General features: G+C 47.4%; 1 protein-coding gene across 1 annotated transcript in view; it reads left to right on the top strand.

Annotated features, from left to right (window-relative positions):
- Nucleotides 1-12,230, top strand: part of ANTXR1 (ANTXR cell adhesion molecule 1) — a 177,213-nt gene that overhangs the window by 44,349 nt on the left and 120,634 nt on the right. The gene's annotated exons all lie outside the window — the stretch shown is intronic.

Here is a 12,230-nt window from a genome sequence, read left to right as displayed (position 1 = left end):
CCTGTCTGCATCCCAGTCAGTACAGACAGTACTGAACTAAATGGACCAAAGGTCACACTCAGTATAAGGAGTTTCTTATGGTTAAAGGAGGACCATAGCTCAGTGTTAGGGAACTTTGGATGCCAGCATTTCCATAGGGCTGGAGAAGACTCCTGCCTGAAACCCAGCAGAACTGCTGCCAGTCAGTGTTGACAGTACTGGACTAGATAGACAAATGGTATCAGGCAAGTTTCTACTTTAGTTCTGATGAGGCTAACAGGTTGAACTAAGAAGACTGTGGATTTCTTTGTTCATAATATAAATCATGTGCTGCCAGAACTGCACAGCGTCATAGACGGAAGATAAATTCCTTCCAATACAGGACCTGTGATTTCCGCTGCACTAAGGATAGCAAGATATCATGAGGAGGCCCCAGGCCTTCTCATCCAGGGAGAACTTAATGATCAAATAAAGAAATCTTGCTTTTTAAAATACTGGGTCCTTCCTGATCTCACAGGCTGAAGCCCTCTTTAAAGTGGGCTTTTAAATTTAATATCACAGGCTCAGTAGATCCGGTGTGGATCCCGCAGTTCAGTCTCACAGAAGGGACAGCTGGGCAAGAGCTCTCAAGGCCTGCTCCTGGTCTCTTCCTGGGTATAAGTACTTTATCCTTGGTATACTTCCTCTCCAGGCAAACTGGATCCGGGCCCTCCTCTTTCCTAAGACTCCTTCCAACCTGAACTGAATGTGCCAAATGATGTTGGCTCATCACGTGTTGTGAGATTGTAAAAAGAGATTTGGTTCTTACGTGTGCATTCTCTTTGCAGCTGTTTTTAACTGATTCCAGAAGTGTTTCTCTTTCTCTTTTGTCTCTTTCTCACTGTGTCTGTGCTTGTATGCAGACAATCAGAAGATTTCAATCTTGTGCAGCTTAATCTAGAACTGATCATCTAGAGTTTGTTTGACTCTTCTCAAACTTAATAGTGGCCATCAGGGTAGAGAAGGGTCATTCTCACTCTGAGAAGTTATAACATCTCACAGTGAAGTGGGGAGGCGGGGCAAAGGGAAGTTGCTGAAGAACATTGAAGAAAAAGTGGGAAATTTCCCCATAAATTGGTTATAATTTTCTGGGCAACCAGAAGAGAAGCACAGAAAACTGGAGTGGACCAAAGAAGGAGAGGCATTGGCTGAAAATTGTAGACCTGGAACCAGACGGCTTTGTGAGGAAGGACAAAATGGGAATACTCAGTGGCCAAAAGGGTGACCATATGAAAAGGAGGACAGGGCTCCTGTATCTTTAACAGATGTACAGAAAAGGGAATTTCAGCCTGGGTCCTTTGTATGCATGCAGCACCTGGTGAAATGTCCTCTTCATCACAACAGTGAAAGCTGCAGGAGCCCTGTCCTCTTTTGTATTTGGTCACACTAGGCAGGGCTCCTGCAACTTTAACTGTTGTGATGAAGAAGGAATTTCACCAGGTGCTGTATGCATACAAAGGACCCAGGGTGAAATTCCCTTTTCAATACAATTGGTTAAAGATACAGGAGCCCTGTCCTCCTTTTCCTATGGTCACCCTAGTGGCCAAGAGCCACCAGAAAAAAGGTAGGAATAGCAGGGTGGGCCTCAGGGAGGTTGCCCCCACCCCTAAATGCCTACTATCAATGCAAAAAGCAAAGCAGGAAAACACTCAGGGCAGCCCTAGTATTTTTCATCTTGCTGGCAAGAAGGCGGCTGGAGGAAGCTTCAAGGCAACCCTGGGATATGCTACTATTTTAAAGATTAGCGCTCTCAGTCTGCCTCCCATATTTGGTCTCTATATTTGTACATAGAAGGCCTAGACTCATTCTCCAAGTGGTGCCCCCAACTATTCCGGACCTTAGGGAAAAAACAGACCTGCGCAGCTTGGGACCCACCAAGCTGAATGCGGTTTATATACCATTCTTCATAACAAATGAGAGCGGTTTACAAATTAAACAATAAAACACAATACAAAAGACAAACACTAATTAAACAATACTATCCAATTGAGTGCCAGCCGTTAAGTGGCCCGTGCTTCTACCTTCCTGCTGCCTGCCAGCCAGCCTGGGACTTTGGGTGGCCACTTATGAATCAAAAAAGAAGTTACTGATTTGCATGGAATTTACCTGTGTTGACTGACATGTATAGATACAAATTTAAAAATAACTCATAATTTAAGTAGAAATACAGTTCTTTTTCGTGGTCTCTGTGCATCACACTATGGGCTCTGCGCTTGCGCTGAGCTGAGCTTCGGAAAGGATCAGTAGCTGAGTAAAAAACCGTTTGGAAGGCGGGAACCCCTCCCCCACCATCCACTGCGCATGCCCCCGCTCGCTCCCGCCTTCCCCTCAGTTCCTTTGCGACCGCTTACCGGCTAGCTTCGTCGGAAGGATCCTCCTCGTAAATTCCACAAACGTTTATAGCTGAGCTTTTTTCTCCGTTTTTTCCTTCTTAAAACTTTTTACTTCTTACTTCTTATATTTTCCTCCCTAAAAAAAAAAATCTTATTCTCGTCTTGAGCTATTTTTCTTAACTATACTTCTTCCTTCTCTAAAAAACTATTTTTCTACCTTGTATGGCCCTCAGGGCCCCATTTCGAAAGTGTGTCCGTTGCGGCACGAAACTCCCTGCAGCAGACGGCCACTCCCTTTGTGTCCTGTGCCTAGGAGAAGCCCATGTGGTAGAGACCTGCCACCACTGCCAGGCCTTCTCCAAACAAACTAGACGCCACAGGTCTGATCGCCTGAAAGCCGAGCTGTGGAAAAGAACGCTCCGCTCTGTAGACACGCCTAACCCTACGGGTTCACAAATGGCGTCATCCCCCGTATCGATACCGAAAGCTTCGACAACATCAGCTCCCTCGGTATCTACGGCGCATAACGAGCCATCGCGCTCTATTACTATATCGACTGCAAAGAAGCTCACAAAAAAGGCAAAGAAGCCAAGGTCGTCCCCCGACGCCCAGCCTAAAAAGAAAAAGAAGCGTCCACTCCAAACGCGAGGGTTGTCGACAGCACAGCACCCGACGCCAACTAGAGAACGTTCAAACCCGCCTGATTGCCCGGTCACCGAACTTCTCTCGACGCCTTCGGAAGGGGAGATCAGAGAATCCTCCTTATCACCACAGAGACCACTCCCTCCTCCTCCTCCCCCTAGGAGGACTTCCAGCGCTTTGTCACTAGTTAGACCTCCCTCAGCCAGTCAAGGAGCTCCACAGTTTTTTCCTCGGCGCCCCTCTCCAAACCAAGAGCGTTCAGAGCAGGCAGTCACGACTGCACTTCAGCCCTCCTCAGAAACCTACTGTCGACGCCAGCACTCTCCAAGATCGACTTCCGGATACCGTTCTCCCCCATACAGAGAGCACTATCCGAGGAGCTATTATGATAACTGCAGAGGCCGATCTCGATCACCGCCTCGCGACTGGGATAGATACTCGGATTACCGCTATCCGGGGGATTACCTATACTATGACAGGGACTCTTATTTCGATCCTTACTCAGATAGGCGTCAATCTCGCCTTCCACCTTCACGAGATATGTCTGCACCACCTGTACCTCCTTGGTCTCTGTCTTTACCGCCTCAGCCTCAGGAAGATACATACCACGTGCTACAACCTGACCAGACCTCCCAAGAAGGCTATCAATCTGATTCTTCATCCTCAAATCTCCAGCCATCGCTACCCTCTCCTGGGGATGAAGTCGGCACAAAGGACCGCCCTTCGCCATCGGAGGACATGGGTTCATTTTCCGAACAAGTCCTTTATATGGCCACTGCTCTAGGCGTTGACGCCCAACAACATCAAGAGCAGATTCACGATCCGTTCTTTGACAATATGTATACGGAAGCCTCGACGCCAACCGAAATACCGTTCTCGCCTATCTTACTGCAAACACTAAAACAGACTTGGGAATCACCATCGCTCATCTCGCCCACATCACGCAGGCTCGAATCCATGTATCGAGTTCAGGCTAAGGACGTTGAGTTCTTATTTTCGCATCCCAAGCCCAACTCGATAATCGTAGAATCCTCACATTCTAGGTCACAGAAAACACACTCCTCTCCGGTCGATAAAGAAGGTCGCAGATTGGACTTTATGGGTCGTCGTGCGTACTCCGCGTCAGCTTTAGGTCTTCGAGTGACTAACTACCAGGCACTGATGGCTCGTTACCAAGCTTTTCTCTGGGACAAGATGGGCTCCTTGTGTGACTATTTGCCAGACGACCAGAGAGAGTTAGCAAGAGCTTTTCAAGCTCAAGCATCCAGACTTTCTAAGCTTCAGACCAACTCTACCCGGCACCAAGCCGACTGTTATTCTAAACTCATGACAAACTCAATAGCCCTCCGGCGCCGCGCCTGGCTTAGATCTGCCGGTCTCACTCCAGAAGCCAGGTCACGCATCGAGAGCCTTCCTTTCGATGGGGATGGTCTTTTCAACTCAAAGACCGATGAACAGATGGATAATGTCCAGAAGGCAAGAACAACTGCCAAAAAGATGGGCATCGGCCCACAGCAACAGCAACAACAACAATCCCAGAAATCCCGTCGCTGGCCACGTCAATACCAGCCATACTCACAGAGGCAGTCTTTCGACAGAACACCAAGATTCCAGCCTTCTCAAACCTTCCAAAGGAAAACGACTACCCCTCAAAACAAGTTTAGATCCCAAAAGAAAGGGGACAATTTCTCTAAACGTCATTTTTGACGCCACGCCACACCCTCGATCCCACCTCTTTCGAGACCGTCTCGCCCCATTCTTTCACGCGTGGGAAAACATCACTACGGACTCGTGGGTGTTAGACATCGTTCTTACAGGATAGACTTCCAGACTCTCCCTCCCCTCGGCACTGTGAAATATACAACACCGTCGGAAGTACTGCTTCAAGAAACATTGACACTTTTGCACAAGGGAGCTATCGAAAAAATTCCCGAACAACTCGCAGCCGGGGTTTTTTTCTCCCGGTATTTCACAGTTCCGAAGCGAGACGGAGGTCTCAGACCTATTTTGGACTTGAGAGACGTAAATTCATTTATACGTCCCCAGAAATTCAAAATGACAACCTTGAGCACAACTCTACAACTCTTAAGGGAAAGCGCCTGGTTCGCCGTCGTCGACCTCAAAGACGCCTATTTTCATATTTCCATCCACGAATCCTGCCGTCATTTCCTACGCTTCGCCATAGGCGAGGACACCTACCAGTTCCGCGTGCTACCCTTTGGCCTCTCATCGGCCCCAAGGGTGTTCACCAAATGCATGGCAGTCGTCTGCGCCCATCTCCGCCTCCTAGGCGTTGAGGTTTATCCATATCTAGACGACTGGCTCTTGGTATCAGACTCCAAACAGCATCTCCAAAATCACATATCGACCACTATCTCCCTACTAAACGACCTCGGACTGTGTATAAACCACGAAAAGTCCGTTCTCCAACCGACCCAATCAATAACCTTCATCGGAGCCCGTCTCGACTCCGTACTTGCAAGAGCCTACCTGCCACTCGAACGATCCCGTACACTGATAAAGAAAGCCTGAGTCATGATGTCAGCCACTCGAACATCAGTACACTCCATCCAGTGCCTACTAGGATACATGGCATCGACCGTCGCCGTCATCGAATGGGCCAGGTTCAGAATGCGCCCCCTACAGCTTTGGTTCCTCCGACACTTCGACGGGTCACGCAATCCCAGGCAACATTTCCTCAGCCTCCCGAAACATGTAGCACAATCCATTCAGTGGTGGACAATACCCAGGCATCTCCTTCACGGTGTTCCATTCCATCCGACACCGCCGTCACGGGTCCTAACCACAGACGCTTCCACCATAGGCTTGGGAGCCCAAGATCGTTGGTCGCGATCGGAGGCAAAAAACCATATAAACTTTTTAGAACTCGAAGCTGTCAGGAAAGCTCTGCTCGCATTCGAACCCGAACTTTCCAACCAACACGTTCAAGTCCTCACGGACAACACCACAGTCTTGTGGCACATCAACAAGCAAGGAGGCACACACTCGTCAAAGCTCGTCAACCTTACCCTGCAGCTACTCAGCTGGACTATTCCCAGAGGAATCCACCTCACCGCAATTCACATTGCCGGTACGGACAATACCCTAGCAGACTCTCTCAGTCGTCATATACGCCCCCAATACGAATGGAAACTCTCAACCTCGATGACCCATTACCTCTTCCATCTCTGGGGCCGACCAGACATAGACCTCTTCGCCTCCGAAGAGAACACAGCCTGCAAGCATTACTGCTCCAGAGGAGGTGTAGGCACTGCCTCACTAGGAGACGCATTCCTCCACAATTGGCACGGTCCTCTACTCTATGTATTTCCTCCGTTTCCCCTGCTCAACAAGGTGATAGCCAAGATCATCACAGACAATGCCAATTGCATACTGATTGCCCCTCGGTGGCCCAGACAAGCTTGGTTCTCCTCTCTTCTCCGCATAGCAGACAAAGAACCATACATTCTACCACTCTACCCATCTCTCCTATCTTGCGATCACGGCCAAATTCATCATCCGGACCTACGTACCCTCAACCTCTCGGCATGGAGGATACACAACGCCTAGCTGCACCTGCCTCCACACCGGACCTCCCTGCAGACGTCAAAGAAATCCTATCCGCATCCATAAAACCCTCTACAAAAAACTCATACTCGAGGAAGTGGGCATCTTTTTCCGCTTTTGCTTCCGCCAACTCCTTCCTCCCTGAACACTGCTCACCTAAGGACGTCCTCCTCTTTCTCCACTACTTATATTCCAAAGGATTACAGTACTCTTCCATTAGGGTGTATCTCGCTGCACTATCAGCTCACAGAGGCGAAATCAAGGGCAGAACCCTCTTCTCCACTCCAATCATCAAAAAATTTCTAAAAGGCCTAAAGAATCTAATTCCACCTATAAAGCCTATATATCCAACTTGGAGTTTGTCTGTAGTCCTCAATGCCCTCACTACAAAACCCTTCGAGCCACTAGCCACTACATCGCTACACCTACTTACCTGGAAAGTTGCCTTCCTGGTCGCCATAGCATCTGACCGAAGATCATGTGAACTCTGCGCACTCCATGTCGATCCACCGCTCACAGTATTCCACACCGACAAAGTTGTTCTCCGTCCAGACCTCGCCTTTTTACCTAAAGTAGTTTCAGAATTCCACATCAATCAACCAATCGTCTTACCAGCCTTCTTTCCTTCTCCCACCACCTCCCTTGAAAAACGATTGCACTGCCTCGACGTCCGTAGGGCCCTTGCCTTCTACAAAGACAGGACCCAGGCCTTCCGCACCACTAATAAACTTTTCGTTTGCTACGGAGGTGCTCAGAAGGGCCAAGCAGTCTCTTCCCAACGCCTTGCGGGATGGATAGCTAGTACCATCCGCCTTGCATACCAAACGTCAAAGCTTCAGCCCCCCACCGTGGTAAGGGCACATTCCACCAGAAGTTTGGCCACATCCACTGCCTTCGCCAGAGGAGTTCCACTTATTGACATTTGCAAGGCAGCTACTTGGTCGCGACCGTTGACCTTCGTCAAACACTACGGTGTCGACACCCATTCCAGGAATGATTCCTCCTTCAGCAGAGCGGTCCTTTCGGCAATCTTACAATAACACCGACCCTCCTCCGGTGAGTACAAGGCTTGGTAATCGCCCATAGTGTGATGCACAGAGACCACGAAAAAGAAGAACAGGTTGCTTACCTGTAACTGTGGTTCTTTGAGTGGTCATCTGTGCAGTCACACAACCCTCCCTCCGTCCCCTCTGCAGTGTCATGCTAGGTTGTTCGACTCCGTCTTCCTCTCGGTACCAGGTTCGATCTAGTCGCAAAGGAACTGAGGGGAAGGCGGGAGCGAGCGGGGGCATGCGCAGTGGACGGTGGGGGAGGGGTTCCCGCCTTCCAAACGGTTTTTTACTCAGCTACTGATCCTTTCCGAAGCTCAGCTCAGCGCAAGCGCAGAGCCCATAGTGTGACTGCACAGATGACCACTCAAAGAACCACAGTTACAGGTAAGCAACCTGTTCTACTTCTCACCCTAGTGGGAAATGACCAGTGTACCTATCAGTTCAGTTTGCTATCCAGGCGCTAAGTGTTGATGGGCAACAATTCTTATAGTTCCCTGTCTTTAAACAGGAATTTCATAGGGGGTGGTTCTTCAAATAGAGGGCTGACCTCTGTTAAAGAGGACACATTGCTGCCTTACTGTGGCACGTCCGAGGCCACGGTATATTGGCTTGGAGAGTCACCTACCAAGGAGATTGAGCAGCCTCTACTGTCTATATGGTATGTGGTTCATCCACCAAGCCAAACATAGGCAACCATCTTCATACTGTGTGGCCTATAAGAATCTTGGCAATTTGGGGCAGACAGGAAAAAGCAGCATTTTATGAGGCCCCTGACTGGTCACCATACATGGTGGATGTGTTGTGTTTGGTTGCACGGACCCTCAGCAATATTATTACTAGAGCTGAGTTTACACTTTTCCTGCCCCAAAATAATGTTTAGAATAAGATCTCTCTCCATGCCCTTGAGGTTTTCAACTTGAATAAACCTTAGTGATGCTCAGGCTATGTAAATAAAATTAAGCTGCATGCCAATTAGGCAACAGATTTTGTTATGCTGTGACTCACCCAAAGGATGGACAGTCTGTATATAGATACAAAACAAAGGTCTTTGGGACTAACCAAGTTATACGGTTGCCATTTTCTAAACTTTTGCATCCTGTTTTCTAAACAAAAGCCCTGAGTTCCTTTTCTGCTTGAATTGTGTGATTTATTTGACTTTCTAACTAGCTCTGTCTTGAAGGCTTGGGACAAGTAGCACCATGCCATTCAAATTCAGGTTAGTAAATCAAAGTCATAAACACTTAACCCCAGTAACCAATGCCTGCCCAAACAGAAAGGTTTTGTGCTGATTCGAAAATTTCTTCCGGCAAGGGCCTGGCTAAACTCCAGGGTAAGGGAGTTCCATAGATGTGGTGTAACTACTTAAAACGCCTCTCTGGAATTCATAGCAAACTTGCAAGCTATGGAGAGAGACCTGTGGTTCCAATCTTAGCGCTCCAATGAATTCCTCACTTTTTCTCAGCCTTGGTCCACCATCTGCAACATTGGAATAATAGTATTTAAAATCTTTGCAGGGCTTTTGTATAGATTATTGAAATAATGAACAGCTTCGAAATGTGCGACATAAATGCTAAAATATTGATAATAACATTAGCCTTCTAGAGGTCCATTTTTTAAAAAAACAAACAAACTGCCTACATGTTTTCCAGTGTATCTAACATTTATGACTGTTGGAAATGCATTTACTAAAAATAGGACGAGACCTGAGATTTCTCAGGGCAATAGACCACAAATGGCAACAGCCCACAAATGGCAACAGCCCACAAATGGCACGCTAGCTCCTCTGGAGGTGCTTGCAATCAACTGCTCAAGGCTCCTGCCGGCGACCCTCCTTGTGCTGTTTCGTCCTTTTGCCAGTCACGCCTCTCTGTTCATAGCACATGGATCATCTGACTTGCTCATCTTGAGCAGTACCTGCAATTTGTTTAAGCTGACATGAATTTCCTCTGTGAAGACTGGATCCATGCAATGACATGCAAGACCATTGGTCCATATAGCTCTACTGGTTTTAATTTGTTAATGATTTAATACGTTTTTAGCTGTGTAAATTATTTATGTTTACATTGTTCTGATTTTATCTGCACGCCGCCCTGAGATCCCAGTGATACAGGGCAGGATACAAATGTTTTAATAAATAAATAAGATTACCATGGCTCGGTAAAAGGATCAGGCAACGGATTTGCCACAACAGCCTTCCCCCAACCTGGTGCTCTCCAGATGTTTTGTACCTCAACCCCCATCAGCCCTATCCAACACGGCCAGTGGTCAGGAATGTGGGGAGTAGTAGTCCAGAACATCTGGAGGGCACCAGGTTGCGGAAGGTTGATGGCTAGAGAGCCATCAATATCTTCTGTCCTAAAGCAGTTCCCGGGTATTTGTGTGTCACATCATATGGTTCCTCCTTATCACACCAAATCAATGGGAGAATCCAAATTTTGTATATTTAGAAACAGGCATGTTTTATGTATTAAACATTTTAGAAATGTAGAACCGAAATTTCAAAAAGCAATTAATTTTGTTACTAAAGCTCCGATTTTCGGTGTCAAAATGGAGAATTAATATGCACATCTCTCGGCCAAATCTGAAATTTGCTTCCAAATGGAAAGCGAATTCTAGATTTCTTATTATGAAATCCAAACCTCAGCACTTCAATTTGGAGGACTTTGTATTCGCATGCACAACTTCACATTTTGGATATTGTGTCCTAGATTTTTGGCCTCCTCTTTACTTCCAGTTTTACACTCTTCTGTAGCTAAGCCTAATTTCTCTAACTGCTTCGATCTTTTTCGTCTCGTAATCGCTTTTCTCCCTGGCAGTTCCTGCTTTCTTCTGGACGCCTCTTCTGCTCTCTTCTTCTTCTTCCAAGCACCGCGCATATTCCTAGACAACCTCCTTGTGTTCAGTTCCCTGGTATACGTGCAAGCCCTGAAGCCTCTTTACAGCCATCTAGGTGGACTTCTTAGGAAGCCATACGTCCATCTGCATCTTTTGCAGGCAGGTATTGAAGGCAGATGAAAGTGGTGGTGGATATGGATGGGTGAGCTTTCCATATTTTTACTCAGAATTTCCCTGAGCCCTCTCCTCTCCCCCCACCCCCCCAAAAAAAACCCTAACTCAGGAGAGCCTGGGTCATTTTTCTTAACTAAATTGAGGGGCTCAGAAAAATGGCCACCATTATCGCTATCAGCCCTCCCCGCTAAATACATTCTCTCTCCCATTTACATAAGTGGGATGGCAGTGGTAGAGTTTAAAAAAGAGGGTTGTTCCCACGCGCCCCATCCCATAATTTTCTGCAATACACTGGTTAGCAGCTGATAGGGGAGCAAAACCCAATGGCTGATGGGAGATGAAGTTGTTCCTAGGGCTACTGCAAAGAGTAGAGAGCAGGGAAAACCCTTCTTTCAAACTCTGCTGTTTAAAGCCCTAAATAGCTTGGGACCAGGATACCTCGAAAAGAACCCGGCTCACGTCTTACTAAGATCTTTAAAAGATCTCCTTCTCCAGGTCCTCCCACCATCTACGGCGGTCACTAAGGACAAGGCCTTCTCTATCTTTGTGATTATGCTGAACAGGGTGACCAGGTGCTGGATTGTTGGCTCTCTTTTTTCTTTCTTACTTTCTTCTTCTTCTTCTTCTTCTTCTTCTTCTTCTTCTTCTTCTTCTTCTTCTTCTTCTTCTTCTTCTTCTTTTTTCTTTTGCTTAACACCAGCCCCTGCTCACCTGTTCAACATGATAATAAGGTTACCTGGAACTGACTGACTTTGTCAATGTTATTATACCAGGGGTGGGAACCTGGGGCCTTCCAAACGTTGCTTGACTTCACCTCCAGGCTGTCTGGGTGAGAAATTGTCCTTCTTGTTTCCACATACGCCAAACCACTGCCACCTTTTCCCTCCTCGAGATCCAGTGTGGTAGAATGGTTAGAGTGTTGGACTGGGAGTCGGGAGATTTGGGTTCTAGTCCCCACTCGGCCATGGAAGTTCATTGGGGCCAGTCACAGACTCTCAGCCCAACCTACTGCACAAGGTTGTTGTTGTGAGGATAAAATGGAGAGGAGGAGGATTATGTACATCCCCTTGGGTTCCTTGGAGAGAAAAAAAGGCAGGGTATGCATGCAATCACTCAATCAATAAAAATAAATAGCTGATATTAGTGGCAGCCTGGGGAAGGGGTTTGACAAATGACATAAGGTATTCTCCCCCATACACCTACCCCCCCCCCCCAATCCACCCATCCAACATAGGTGGTAGTAATGGAAGGAAGAGGTTCCCTTGCTGGGAGTTTAATCTGTTCTCGCCACTCACAGAGAAACTGAGAAGTTTTGAACCATTGTATGAGGCAGTATCAGAGGCGGTTTGCGTATGTACACCAGTTTCTGGGGAACCTGTGTAGGAGGGGGCCATTGCACTCATATTCTGCTTGTGGGTTTCCTATGGACAGCTGGCTGCCAATTGTATGAACAGAATGCTGGACAAGATGGATCCTTGGTCTGAACCCGCATGGTTACGTTCTTATGAGCAACATATGAAAAGAAGAAGAAGGAAGACCCTCTAGCGTTGTTATTTCCTTAGCCCCAAGATTTCCCCCCACAGTCTTTTGTCTTACCAGGGGGAAAAAC

Source organism: Elgaria multicarinata, chromosome 12, assembly GCF_023053635.1.
Source record: "Elgaria multicarinata webbii isolate HBS135686 ecotype San Diego chromosome 12, rElgMul1.1.pri, whole genome shotgun sequence".
Lineage (NCBI taxonomy): Eukaryota > Metazoa > Chordata > Lepidosauria > Squamata > Anguidae > Elgaria > Elgaria multicarinata.
The sequence above is the reverse complement of the archived record's forward strand: the minus strand, read 5'-3'. Positions and strand labels throughout refer to the sequence as shown.